The sequence below is a fragment of the Gracilinanus agilis genome, chromosome 6, assembly GCF_016433145.1.
Source record: "Gracilinanus agilis isolate LMUSP501 chromosome 6, AgileGrace, whole genome shotgun sequence".
Taxonomy (NCBI): Eukaryota; Metazoa; Chordata; class Mammalia; order Didelphimorphia; family Didelphidae; genus Gracilinanus; species Gracilinanus agilis.
This window is the reverse complement of record NC_058135.1, coordinates 282180249-282194950: the sequence shown is the minus strand read 5'-3', so window position 1 is coordinate 282194950 and position 14702 is coordinate 282180249. Positions and strand designations below refer to the sequence as shown.

Here is a 14702-nt window from a genome sequence, read left to right as displayed (position 1 = left end):
ATAGCTTCTTTCTCATAGCAGAGTGTTATTTCTATTATACTATTCTGTTTCTCAGAAGGAATGATACCACTTGCTCTTCTCTCTCTCTCTCTCTCTCTCTCTCTCTCTCTCTGTCTGTCTCTCTCTCTCTCCTCTTCTACTTCTCTCTCTCTCTTACACACACACACACACACACACACACACACCCCCACACACACAATGGGAGCAGGCTCAATGAATAGCTTCAAATTCCTGTTCTCAAAAGGCAGTCATTCATCTGTGGGGGGTCTGGAGTATGATGCTCCTTTGAATAAGCTATGAAATCTGACTCTCCCTCACCCTCATGGGAGTTCTGGGAATATACTGCTGTGGGCTAGAATTCACTTACCACAGACCTCACAGAGGTGAGCAGGAAAGAGGAAGAAGAGAAGCAAGCCCACCAGGGGCAGCTGTTGGGACAGTCTCATCTCTCCAGCTGGGATCTCCTCTTCTTCTCCTCCACCTGTATTAGATTGGAGTTCGAGACTGTCTTATGGGTACTTATGGGACCATGAGCAGAGAAGAATGGGTGCTCCTCCCCCATGTTGCCTCACTCCTTTCTGCCAAACCAAGATTGGGCAAAGGCCAGGGGGTTAACTATGCCAATCAGTTCTGAGGAAGGAAGGAGCCCAGGAATGAGTCAGAGAAGGGGCTGTCAGAGATGGTGTGGATCCCAAACTTCTCCAGAGCCTGAGAGTTGTTGTAGTCTACTTATGTCTTTTTGTTTGGTCATTTTCAGTCATGTCTGACTCTTTGTGACCCCATTGGGGTTTTCTTGGCAAAGACACTGGAGCTGTTTGCCATTTCCTTCTCTGGCATGTCAGAACTTGAGGCAAAGAAGGTAAAATGATCTACCCAGGGTCATACAGCTAGTCAAGTGTCTGAGGTCAGATTTGAACTCCAGAAGATGAGTCTTCCTGACTCCAGACTCTGTACTCTATCCACTGTATCACCTAGTTCCCCTCTACTTATGTCTACCACATGTTAACTGAAAATTATTGGAAAATGACCTCAGTCATCCTGTCTGATCTTCTAGATCTGGTCTTCAAGGGCTCTAGGGGACCATTTATTTACCTTCACTACAGTTCACAGGGTCACAGATTTAGGGCTGCCAGAGTCCTTAAAGTTCCCATATTTTGATGACTTTGAGGTAGCATGGACAGTGGCTAAAACTCTAAGTATTTCTCCATTTCCTCATCTATAAAATAGAAATGGGGACAGCACTTGTTTCCCAAGGATGTGACCAGAATCAAATGAGATGATGTTGTAAAATACTTTGCAAAAACTAGTGTTACAGAAAGTTAGGTATCATTATCTAGTCCAATTCTCTCATTTTACAGAAGAAACGGAGGCTCATTTTGTCTTTGTATCCCTAGAAGTTCTTACATTATTTGGGACCTAGTAGGAGCTTAATGAATTTTTGTTGGTTGATTAACTCACTATGTGCCTGGTAATAATGAGTGGGATAAAGTAGGAGAATCCTTCTCATGAAGTTGTGACACAAAGCCTGCCCCAACATTGTCTTGCCCTCAGCCTCTCTAGTTGTATCTTTCCTTTCCACCATTATGGACCAATTCCAGGTCTAAATGGGAACATATTATCTCTCTACCATTCTGAATGGACAATCAAGGTTGGACTCTAACAGTTGGTCTAGTAGGCCATGAGACATTTAGTATTAGGCCAAAGAAGAATGTGATTGAGCTGGCTTGGTCAGTGTAATGCAGGGTTGCTAGCAGAAGCCTTTGGCTCTTGCAAATTCAACTGTAAGCAGCCCTGTCAGTTAAGTTTTAGAAATTCAGAAAGTCAGTTGGAACCTGAGGCTATAAATAGTGCTGAAGTTCCAACTGACGGGCTTTTTGCCTTCTGGCTTTGGCTTTGCCTGTTGGCTTTGCTTTTTGTCTTTGCCTTGGCCTGTGCTTTTGTCTTTTGGGGCATTTGGACCTAGCTGATTTCTCTGGACCTCTCCCTGACCTCTCCATCTACATCCTTGCTATTTCCCCTGAATTTCCCTTTGGGCCCTGGGAGGAAGGGTGGGATTGGTGGTTGGACATTGTGGGTTTAGTTTCTGTAGGCAAGTAGGGCATTCTAAAACAAGCCACCCCTAATTTAGTGATTTGATAAATACTATACTTCAAAGGCAGCCAAACCTTCTTGACTGGGAGAGCTGGCCTGAGAACGCAGCCTATTTCCTCCTAGTACCCTCTGTCTCTAGTCTCAGTGAATAAGCCTGTTTGAGCTGCCCTCCTGTATACTCCCATTCATTCCCGTACCTTCCTATATACCTACCTCATTCATCCCTTCCATATACTCAGCTATCCCCTTCATTCCTCCTCAGATCACCTCATTGTCTTTATCCCTCCTTTAACCAAGATTGCCTTACTTCTTTATAACATCAGTCACTATAAAGGGCAAACGCATTCATTCAGACTTTTATTCAATAGTTATTATTGTATATTATGTAGTGATAGAGATAGAGAGCTGACTGCTGTAATGTGGGTAATTTGAGGAAAGGTGTTTGGGATAAGGGAATTGAAAGGAGGATGTTGGAGATTTGCTAAGTGGGTAATCTCGGTTACAGGTAGTCTGGGATTAAAGGAGATTCAGGGTATAATAGGACTGAAATCAGGAGTATAACACAGAAGGAAACAGATCTTCAGGGAGAAGAGAAATTAAACTAAACAGACAAACACAGCAGGCTTACAGACTGGGACTTAGACTCAAACACAAGCTGAGGGAAATAGACTAGACTGAAATTAACAAACAGGCTTTAGTTAATTTCACAGGAAGGGCCTTGTTTTGAAGTAACAGCTTCCTTCAAGATGGATGCCCAGCTTCCCTCTAAGCCCAGAGTATGTTGTCTCTTTCCCTCTTCTTCCCTCTTAATAACTAACCGATAAATTACACTAATAGGGCTGTTGAACACAAAAGGGTTTATTTTGTTTGAAGGATGTTTGTTAGGAAGGTGGATCAAAGGAAACCCTATCAGTTGTCTCAGGAACCTCAGGTGGAGGGAGGGAAACAAAGATGGAGTCTGAGTAAGGACCTGCCTTTAAACTCAGCTTTACAAAATGCTATTGCTATCTAAAGGGAATAAATGATGACTGACTAACTATAACTAATGCTGTCAATCAGGTAACTCTTCACAGATTTAACTCCTCTCTAATTACTCTCCTTATTAACTCCACAGACATATAAGGTAAGGGAGGAAGGCAGGGATGGTATTAGGAAAGGAAGATATAAAGGGTTTATCTAAATAATAATTTCTTAAGTAAATATACCAAAGCTAGGCTAAATTTCAATATTAAAGCTAGGTATTCAAAGCAGCTCCCCTCATTGACAACCTCCCTCCATGGAAGATCCAGCCAACTGCCTTTTCCTCAAGATTCCAAACCTCTAACAGCTTTTGGAACTCAGCCAAAGCTAGAAAAAACTATATGACCCCAATTTTGTATACTACACTGAAGAGACAGATTCAAGTCATGCCTTTGTCACATACTGGCTGTATGGCTTTGGGCAAGTCATTGAACTTGTCAGTGCCCCAGGCTCTTCTCTAAGACTAAAAGCTGAACAAGTGCCTATCTGCCTCGATAGAATTTCCTAGAATGGATTACCCTCCTCCAAAGAAACCTCATGTTGGGACCAGAGCATTAGTCGAGAGAACAATGTTTATTGGAGGAGATACAAATGAAGAGTTCCTGTCCTCACCAAAAACATAGTTCAGAACATCACACATCTGGAGGTAAAAGGAATCTTAGAGGCCATGTGATCCAATTCCCTCATTTTATGTTATTTTATTAATTAATTTGTTTATTTTTTTAAACCCTCACTTTCCATCTTAGAATCACTACTGTGAATTGGTTCTAAGGAAGAAGAGGTTAAGCAATGGGGATGTGTGTGAAGTGACTGGTTCAGGGTCACACAGCTGGGAAATGGCTGAGGCCAGATTTGAACCTAGGACCTCCTCTCTATAGGTCTGGCTGTCAATACAGCGAGTCCCACAGCAGCCTCCAAACTCCCTCATTTTAAAGATGAGGAAACTGAGGGAGGTGAGGTGACCTACTAATGGTCACTCAGGAAGTGACAGGCAGGATTTGAATTCAGGTCATCTGACTCCAAAGTCAGTGCTATTATATTTCACTGATGGAGTTTAGAGTCTAGTAGGGGGTGATAAGGTATGCATGTAGATAAATATAATACAATGATCAAATACAGTGTCCAAGGTTAAAGGATGAGTCTTACTTTATCTAAGTTTTATTTTAGTAAAAGCTTCAAAAGGTATGTTAAAGAATGAGCCTTTACGATTGTGGGGTACAACTCAGTATGGGAAGGTACTAAAGTGAGAATGGAATTTGCTTGGACCTGCCATGCAGTGTCTTTGGGACATCTGAAGCAGAAAGGAAAAAATACAAGCAGCTTCTGCTACTTTCTGTCATTGAAAGGGCTGTTAACTCATTAAATGCTGGTTTACTATAGGGTACTTAGGGGTTTTCTATATGATTTGAAGCTATCCTAAAAATCTAGATTATAATGCTTTCCATAAGAAAAAGTATTGATTTGAAATGTTGTGAGGAGGATTACTTAATTATTATTTAGGAGACCTAGCAGGAAGGGCTAGAAAATTCCAAGTGGAATGGGGAAGCAGGAAGTGTGCCTCTCTCTCAGAGATGGACTCCATGATGGTTGGAAGAAGTTGTAACTGACTCTGGGAGACCTCAGAGGAAGTGGAGTTTGTACCTTGATTCCCTGGGATCTTGAAGGAAGACTGTTATCTACTTGTGGGAGATTTTTGGTAGACACTATTAATTCCAAGCTGAGTTGCAGGTTAACTTGGGCTGGGTTAGCTCCCAGAATCTACCCACCTGAAAGAGTACAGCTAGTGATCCTGGAAGAGCTGCAACATCGCTGGAGTGTGTCAGGACTCTGCTGTGAAGATACCCACTTCAGTCCTGCTATTCTCTGGGCTCTTCCTTGTTTAGGTCTCAGTTCAGTGTAGATAAGTCCCTCCCCTGACCCTGTGGTTTGCCCATAGTCTGGAAGTATAGAAACCTGTATTCCCATTCTTTAGACCATAGTTCTCTTAATTAAATTTGTTACAAACTCTTGTCTTTTGCTTGCTAGTTTCCACAGGCCCCTGGTCTAGATGGTGCAGGGTGACAGTTAGGCCTAACTGTCACTTCTGTCAACATATATTTTCCTTAACAGTTAAGCCTAGTCTTCCTAACTTGTTTTGTCTCACCTTTTGTCATTCCTGTCTCCTACTCACCCCTTCTGAACCTACATATAATATTTAAGTTAACTCCCCTGGTTTTCCCCATACGAGTTTGGCACACTCAGATGGTAGGTTAACAGAGGACAGGAAGTTCTTTCTTGGACACACAGAGCCAGATTGGAAGTCAGAGGATTCTGAACATTCCATGGGGGGTGTACAGCCATTGGCTGTGGGCTGAAAGTTTCCAGCCAGAGGTGAGCTACTCAGAACTGCTTACCTCCCATCCCAGTTCATTGATAAAATTTCTGTGTGAAGCCAATATACTACAGAGGCTGAAATAGACTCAGAGAAAGGGGTTTTCCCCATTTTTTGGTCTTTTATTCTTTGTGTTATCCTGATAGATTGTAAATTAGAATTATTGTGGGAATATTGTTGTATTTGTGTTAGTTATTAGTCTTTCATTGTGGCTAATAACACCACTATATTTCTGTATCACTGGTAATTTGTGTCAATGTTTGGGACAATGGTATTGGAAGACTATATGAATTATTTGTTATTGGGGTTATGGCAAGGGATATTGTTTCTCCCATACCTGTAGTTTAAGATCATACCCAAATATTGTAGAGTAATATTAGATTTTGAGATAGCCCAACCAGTTCTTACCATAACTATTCTTGATATTATAGCACACACACTCATTATTATTTTAAATGGTTACATCATATACAAAATAAGATGGATATTTTCATTGTATTAATTATTGTTGCAAGATTGTGGTTACCTGGTGTTTTAGAGATTCGGAGATGAAACAATTGTTAAAGTTAATGCAAGTTAAAATAGACAATTTGGAGATGTATATGCAAACTGGTGGTGCTTATGGTTGAGCTCCTGGTAATGGTAATGATGGGAATACTGGTAAAGGTATTAAATCCGAACATTCTAAAGCTGATTTGGAACAAAAGGCATTAAATAAAGGAGACAAACCGGTTAACCTTTTTCCCCTATGCGACCTTCTGGTAGTAAGGGATGATGGGATTTTTTCATGTGAGAAAGCACACTAAATTTAGAATGGAGGATGTGGAGATTTGAAAAGGAAAATCCCTAATTTCCATGATGATGCTGGCAAATTTGTTAAGATCTTTAGAGCATTTGTTAAGGCACATGATCCAGATTTTGAGGACTGTTGGTATGTTTTAGGAGAGATATTGTCCCATCATGATAGAAATAAGTTTGTAGAAGAGATGAGAAATACTGAGGGGATGACACCATGGCTGGTAGCCTGGGAGAAACTGGATCTCAATTCAGTCCCAATTTATAGAATGCTGAAACAGGCAAGAAAATCACTGATAAAGGTAATGGAGAAGAATTTAAGATGCCCTAACTCTTGGTCTAAATTTGAAAAGGTTAGGCAGATTAATCAGGAGACACCAGCAACATTTTTAGATCGCATAATTGAAGCTGGAGAGATTTACTTAGGTATGAATGTCCTGGAAGATACCACCATAGAGCATATTAAGCGCATATTTGTGAAGAATGCTGTTCCCCAGGGGAGGAAGTTTTTTAATGACAACTACCCAGATTGGGAACTTCTGAGCCTGGATGACCTGAAGCAAAAGGCCACTTATGTTTTTGCTCAAGAGAAGGACAGAGAGAATGATGAAAAGGATGCAATGATTGAGAGCCTCAGGAAACAACTTAGAGAGGCAAATAGTAGGGCAAATGAGAAGGAAATTAGTGAGATAACAGCAGTGGCAGCTTTGAGGGCATCTGAAAAGAAAAATAATGCTAATAACTAAAAGAATAATGCTAATGTAAACAAAAGGTATCAAAGACAGCAATCCTGTTATGTGTGTGGCCGAGTTGGACATTTTGCCAGAGAATGCAGGTTTAGAAGAAGATCATATGGGCAGAGGTACAATAATAATAATTATGGATTTAATCGGTTTAATGATAATTGTGGGTATAGGGGAAATAATTGGAATAATGGATTTAATTATGGAAATAGCCAGCAAAATGTGTTCTAATGCCAAAATGCATGCTGCCAGTGTGTTCAAGCTCCTAATATGGCAACGATACAGGATTACATAAAGACTGGAGTGAGACCAAAGTACAGTCATGTTGTCCAGGGGAATGTTAATTATGGTAACCTGACCGGAGGTACAGCTTCATTATGAAGGTGTGCCCGAAATTCAGAAGTAATTAATCAAGGAGATGGGAATAAATTGAATGTTGATGAAATTGTATGTGTTAAAGATAATGATAATGTATTTGTGGATAACTGAAATGGTGCACTTAGTGTTAATATTGGTTTAATTGCTGATAATAAGAATTTAATTAATAATGGTGATGAGTTGATCAGTGTTAATTTAAATGGAATCAATGATAGTTTAATCGATGTGAATGATAATTTGAAGAGAATTAGTGATAATTTAAATGGTGTTAATGAATTAACTACTGGTAATAGTGTAAATTGTAATTTAACCAATGTTAACGGTAATTTACCCACTGGTAGTAGTAATTTTTTTGTGTTCTTTATTATTATTATTATTATTATTTAAATGTTTATTAATATTCATTTCTAACATGGTTACATGATTCATGTTCCTACTTTTCCCTTCACCCCCCTATCTCCCCCCACCCATGCGGATGCACATTTCCACTGGTTTTTATCATGTGTCATTGATCAAAACCTATTTCCAAATTGTTGATAGTTGCATTGGTGTGGTAGTTTTGAGTCTACATCCCCAATCATGTCTGCCTCAACCCATGTGTTCAAGCAAATGTTTTTCTTCTGTTTCCACTCCTGCAGTTCTTCCTCTGAATGTGGGTAGCGTTCTTTTCCATAAATCCCTCAGAGCGGTCCTTTGTCATTGCTTTCTGCTGGTATAGAAGTCCATTACATTCGATTTTACCATAGTATATAAGTCTCTGTGTACAGTGTTCTTCTGGCTCTGCTCCTTTCACTCTGCATCACTTCCTGGAGGTCTTTCCAGTTCACCTGGAACTCCTCTAGTTTATTATTCCTTTTAGCACAATAGTATTCCATCACCAGCATATACCACAATTTGTTCAGCCATTCCCCAATTGAAGGACATACCCTCCTTTTCCAGTTCTTTGCCACCACAAAAAGCACAGCTATAAATATTTTCATACAAGTCTGTTTGTCTATGATCTCTTTGGGGTGCAAAACCAACAATGGTATGGCTGGATCAAAGGGCAGGTATTCTTTTATAGCCCTTTGAGCATAGTTCAAATTGCCAGCCAGAATGGTTGGATCTGTTCCCAACTCCACCAGCAATGCATTAATGTCCCAATTTTGCCACATCCCCTCCAGCATTCATTACTTTCCCCTTCTTTCATTTTATCCAATCTGCTAGGTGTGAGGTGATACCTCAGAGTTCTTTTGATTTGCATTTCTCTAATTATTAGAGATTTAGAACACTTTCTCATGTGCTTATTGATACTTTTGATTTCTTTACCTGAAAATTGCCTATTCATGTCTCTTGCCCATTTATCAATTGGGGAATGGCTTGATTTTTTTTATAAAATTGATTTAACTCCTTGTATATTTGAGTAATCAGACCCCTGTCAGAGTTTTTTTCCCCCAATTTGTTGTTTCCCTTTTGATTTTGACTACATTGTTTTTGTTTGTACAAAAGCTTTTTAGTTTGATGTAATCAAAATCATTTAATTTACATTTTGTAATTTTCTCTAACTCTTGCTTGGTTTTAAAATCTTTCCTTTCCCAGAGATCTGATAAGTATACTATTCTGTGTTCACTTAACTTATTTATAGTTTCCCTCTTTATATTCAAGTCATTCACCCATTCTGAATTTATCTTGGTGTAGGGTTGAGATGTTGATCTAAACCTAATCTCTATCATATTGTTTTCCTAATTTCCCAGCAGTTTTTGTCAAATAGTGGATTCATGTCCCAAAAGTTGGGCTCTTTGGGTTTATCATACACGGTCTTGCTGATGTCATTTACCCCAAGTCTATTCCACTGATCCTCCCTTCTATCTCTTAGCCAGTACCATATTGTTTTGATGACCGCTGCTTTATAGTATAGTTTAATATCTGGTACTGCTAGGCCACCTTCCTTCACATTTTTTTTCATTATTTCCCTTGATATTCTTGATCTTTTGTTATTCCAAATGAACTTTGTTATAGTTTTTTCTAATTCAGTAAAGAAGTTTTTTGGTAGTTTGATAGGTATGGCACTAAATAGATAAACTAATTTGGGTAAAATGGTCATTTTTATTATGTTAGCTCGTCCTACCCATGAGCAATCAATGGCTTTCCAATTGTTTAGATCCAGTTTTATTTGTTTGGAAAGTGTTTTGTAGTTTTCATATAATTGCTGTGTTTGTTTTGGTAGATAGATTCCAAAGTATTTTATATTAGCTAGGGTGATTTTAAATGCTGTTTCTCTTTCTACCTCTTTCTGCTCTAATGTGTTGGAAATGTATAGAAATGCTGATGATTTATGTGCATTTATTTTGTATCCTGCAACTTTGCTAAAGTTGTTGATTATCTCTATAAGCTTCTTAGTTGATTCTCTAGGATTTTTTAAGTAGACCATCATATCATCTGCAAAGAGTGATAGCTTAGTCTCCTCCTTCACTATTTTGATACCTTCAATTTCTTTTTCTTCTCTAATTGCTACTGCTAGTGTTTCTAGTACTATGTTGAATAATAGAGGTGATAATGAGCATCCTTGTTTTACTCCTGATCTTATTAGGAAGGCTTCTAATTTATCCCCATTGCATATGATGTTTGTTGATGGTTTTAGTTATATACTTTTGAACCTAGGACCTCCTGTCTCGAGGACTGGATTTCAATCGACTCAACCACCCAGCTGCCCCCAAGGTTTCTTCTTGAAAGCAATATAGGAGAAGAGAATGCTAGATCTAGAGTCAAGAAGACCTAATTTCAGGTTCCTCCTAATGTACTTATTAGCTGTGTGACTATAGACAAGTTGGATAACCTCTCTCAGCCTCAGTTTCTTCATCTATAAAATGGGGATGATACTAATAACATTTATTTCAAAGGATTGTTTTGAAATAATATATGCAAAGGGCTTTGCAAACTTTAAAGCACAATAAAATGGTAATCATTATTATAATTATTATTTTTATCATTATGATGATGTCACAGAGCTAGTTTGAATGTCTTATGTAATGGGCATAGGGAGGGAGCCTGGACAATGGACTTTTCCCCTAGGAGCATGTATAGAGTGCATTAACATGTTTGGCAGATGGAGTTCCTCATTTGGAAGAGGTTGGGGACCCTGCTCCTGGGACAGTTGTGATGATATTTAATGGAAAAGCTTTGGAGTGATTTTGGACTATGTAGAGATGTTATGGAACTGGAACTCACCTGCTAATCATAGACAGAAACATTTTCTGGCTACAATCATGGAACCAGAATTTAGAGATATCTTCAAAAGACCTCAGTCAGTCTTATAGAGGAAAGGCACTAGAAATAAGCAGAATTGGAAAGGTTCCCTGTAGAAGATTGACATTTTTGGGTGTATATTAAAAAATTAATTCAAAGGTATTTTATTTTCTCAATTACATATAATAACAATTTTAAACACAGGTTTTCCAAAATTATAAGACCTAAACCATCTCCCTCTCTTCCTTCCCTCCCCCTACTCAGAGATGGTAAACAATTGGATCTGGGCCATATATGTATTATCAGGCAAAACCCATTTCCATATTGGTCACTGTTTTAAGAGCATACTCATACAAAACCAAAATCCCAAAACAAAGCAGCAAATATACAGATGTGAAAGACAGTAACTGGCTTTGGTCTTGTAAGAATTAAAATTAGGTTTGACTCAATGTGAGAGTTATAAAAGTGAGATTGTGGTTGCCGATTATAAAATAATAGCCCTTAAGTCAGAAATGAATGTTAGCAGATTTTTATTTACAACAAGATAGAGATATGGAAAGTGGGAAATGTAGGAAGGAGATAGAGCCTTGTCCAGCCTACTGCCCTAAGTGCTGCTCCAGTGAAGTCCAGCTCAGTTCCCTTCAGGGGCTCCCTCAAGTCCTGATCTCCATGTGGAAGTCCTGGTGGTGTCTTCAGCCAGGAGTCCACCAATGCAAGCTTTTTCCTTCAGCCTGAGTCACTCACCCATCAAGCCTCTCCAGAGCAGAAAACTCTAGTCCAGAATGCTTCCAGGAAAAGGTAACTGCCTTCAAGAATCTCACCAGAGCAAAATAGACAAAGGGAATAAAGAATTTCCCTTCACAGTATGCATCCATCCAACTCAACAGCTCTTCCTTCATAATTGTCCCTGAGCATTGCATTGTTGAGAGGAGCCAAGTTTTCACAATTTTTTTTATCATACAATATTGCTGTTACTGTATATAAGGACTGAAATTTAATTTGGACTTTAAGAAAGCCATGGAAATCAGTAGATGGAAATGGGGAGGGAGAGCATTCTTGGCATGGGGGACAGCTAGAGAAAATACTCAGAGTTGAGAAAGAGCATCTTTGTAATCAGAAGAACAAGGAGTCCAGTATCTGAATTGAAGAGTATATAGTGGGGAGCAAAGTAAAAGAAGACTGCAATGGGAGGGGAAGAGTTGGTTAAGAAGGGCTTTGAGGGGCAAATGGGTGGTTCAATGGATAGAGAGCCAGGCCTGGAGATGGGAGGTCTTGAGTTCAAATTTGGTTGCAGACACCCACTAGCTATGTGACCCTGCACAAGTCAATTAACCTCAATTGCCTAGCCTTTATTGCTCTTCTGCTCTGGAATCAATTCTAAGGCAGAAAGTAAGGATCTTAGAAAAAAAGTGCTTTGAACACCTAGCAGAGAATTTTGTATTTGATCCTGGAGGTGACAGGGAGTCACTGGAATATACTGAGGTGTGTGTACGTGTGTGTTTGTGTGTGTGTGTTTGTGTTGGGATGAGAGATAGTGAAGAGTTGAGGATGACTCCTAGGATGTGAGCCTGAGGGATGGGAAGATGGTGATGCCCTCTACAGTGACAGTGAAGATAGGAGAATGGGAAATTTAAGGGGGAAAGATCATGAGTTCTCTTTGGGACACATGGAGTTTAAGATGTCTACTTGACATAAGGTTTGAGATGTTCAAAAGACAGTTGGAAATATGATATTGGAAGTTAACAGAGAGTCTGGGACCAGATAGGTAGGCTTGAGAATCATCAGCATAGCAATGACAATTAAATCCATAGGCACTGATGAGATCACCAAATGGAATATTAGATATTTAAAATCTGACATTAAAAAGAATTAAATTGTATTTTATTTTAATGAAGATCTACCTTCTCTCCCTTTTACATCCCCATTGAGTCACTGTCATTGATTTTTGGGAAGATCATTGAAAACATTAGAAGTACCAGATTGGAGGGTTGGAAATGGACAAATATCATGATCTTTAAAAAAGGCAAGGGTAAGGGTAGGGGAAAATTTTTTGATTCCTGAAAATTTTCTAGAAAGGATCAGGTGGCAAATGTCTGTAAAGGGAACTGATAATTACACAGATATAGCAAAGCTGTTGGTAAAGTCACTCATACTGTTCTTTTGGAGATGATGGCAAGATAGACCTTAGGTGGTACAATTAGATAGGCTTAGAATTGGTTTCTAGACTGAAAGTGGTGAGATTTAAAAAAAAATTTAAATTTTTATTTAGAATATTTTTCCATGGTTACATGATTCATGATCCACTCCCCTCCTCTCCACCCCCCGCTCTCTCCTCCCCCTATCCAAAGCCAACAAGCAGTTCCGCTGGGTTATACATGTATCGTTGTTCAAAATGTATTTCCATGTTATTCATATTTGCAGTAGAGCGATCTTTTAACATCAAACCCCCAATCATATCCCTATCGCACTACATGGTCGATCATATATTTTTTTTAAGTCCTTTTTTTAAAATTTTAAACCCTTAACTTCTGTGTATTGACTTTATAGGTGGAAGATTGGTAAGGGTAGGCAATGGGGGTCAAGTGACTTGCCCAGGGTCACACAGCTGGGAAGTGTCTGAGGCCGGATTTGAACCCAGGACCTCCTGTCTCTAGGCCTGGCTCTCAATCCACTGAGCTACCCAGCTGCCCCTCAATTATATATTTTTCTAATACATTTCTGCTCCTCCAGTTTTTTCACTGGATGTGGAGAGCTTCCTTCTCCTAAGTTCCTCTGGATTGTCCTGGGTCATTGCATTGCTACTAGTAGAAAAGTCCATTACAGTTGACAATGTATCTGTCTCTGTGTAAAAGGTTCTCCTGGTTCTGTTCCTTTCACTCTGCATCAATTCCTGGAGGTCATTCCAGTTCACATGGAATTCCCCTAGTTTATTATTCCTTTCAGCACAATAGTATTCCATCACCATTAGATACAACAATTTGTTCAACCATTCCCCAATTGAAGGGCTTCCCTTCATTTTCCAATTTTTTCCACCCACAAAGAGTGCAGCTATGAATATTTTTGAACAAGTCTTTTCCCTTATTATCTCTTTGGGGTATAAACCCAACAGTGGTATGGCTGGGTCAATGAGTAGGCTTTCTTTTAAAGGAAAGTGGTGAGTTGTTAAAGGTGCCATGTCAATGTGGCAGGATGTCTACAATGGAGTATCCCTGGTGTCTGTGTGTGGCCCTCTGCTATTTTCATTTTTGTCACCTTGGATAAAGGATAGATAGTATGTTTTTCACATTATCAAGGAAAATGAAGTTGGGAGGGCTCTCTAATTCACTAAATGGCAGGGAGAATTTAAAAAAGATCTTGTCAGGCTAGAGCACTGGAATGATTCCAAGAAGATGACATTCTATAAAGAAAAAGATAAAATCTTGCACATCAGCAGAAAAAAACCAATTGCACCTCTATTAGATATGGGAAGCATGAGGGGACAGTAGTTGTTTTGAAAAAGATTTTGGGACTTCAGTGGTGAGTAGGAGGTACAGTGCAATGAGTGTAGGACACAGAGTCAGGAAGACCTGAGTTTGAATCCTACCTCAAACACTTCTTAGCTATAAAACCCTGAGCAAGTCACTTAACCTTTTTGTGACGCAGTTGTCTCATCTGTGAAATGAGGGTGGGTAATAATATCACCTACCTCTAGGGATCGTTGTGAGGATCAAGTGAGATATCAATCTAAAGTGCTTTGCAAACCATTAAGTGATATATAAGTGCTGGCTATAATTATTGTTGTTGTTTTTTAAACCTTTACCTTCTGTCTTTGGTTCTAAGGCAAAAGAGTGGTAAGGGCTAGGCAATGGGGGTTAAGTGACTTTCCCAGGGTCAAACAACTAAGAAGTGTCTGAGGCCAAATTTGAACCCAGGACTTCCCCTCTCTCAACCTAGCTCTCAATCCACTGAGCCACCTACCTTGTCCTACTATTATTATTGTTGCTGCTGCTGTTGATATTGTTATTAGTGATCAGTCATCTCACTATGAGGAAGCAGTATGATATGACAGCCAAAAAAATCTAAAGTGTCTCTGGCCTGTA

General features: G+C 39.3%; 1 pseudogene; it reads left to right on the top strand.

Moving 5' to 3' along the window:
- The window catches only part of LOC123252741, a 380070-nt pseudogene that overhangs the window by 66001 nt on the left and 299367 nt on the right, over positions 1-14702 (top strand).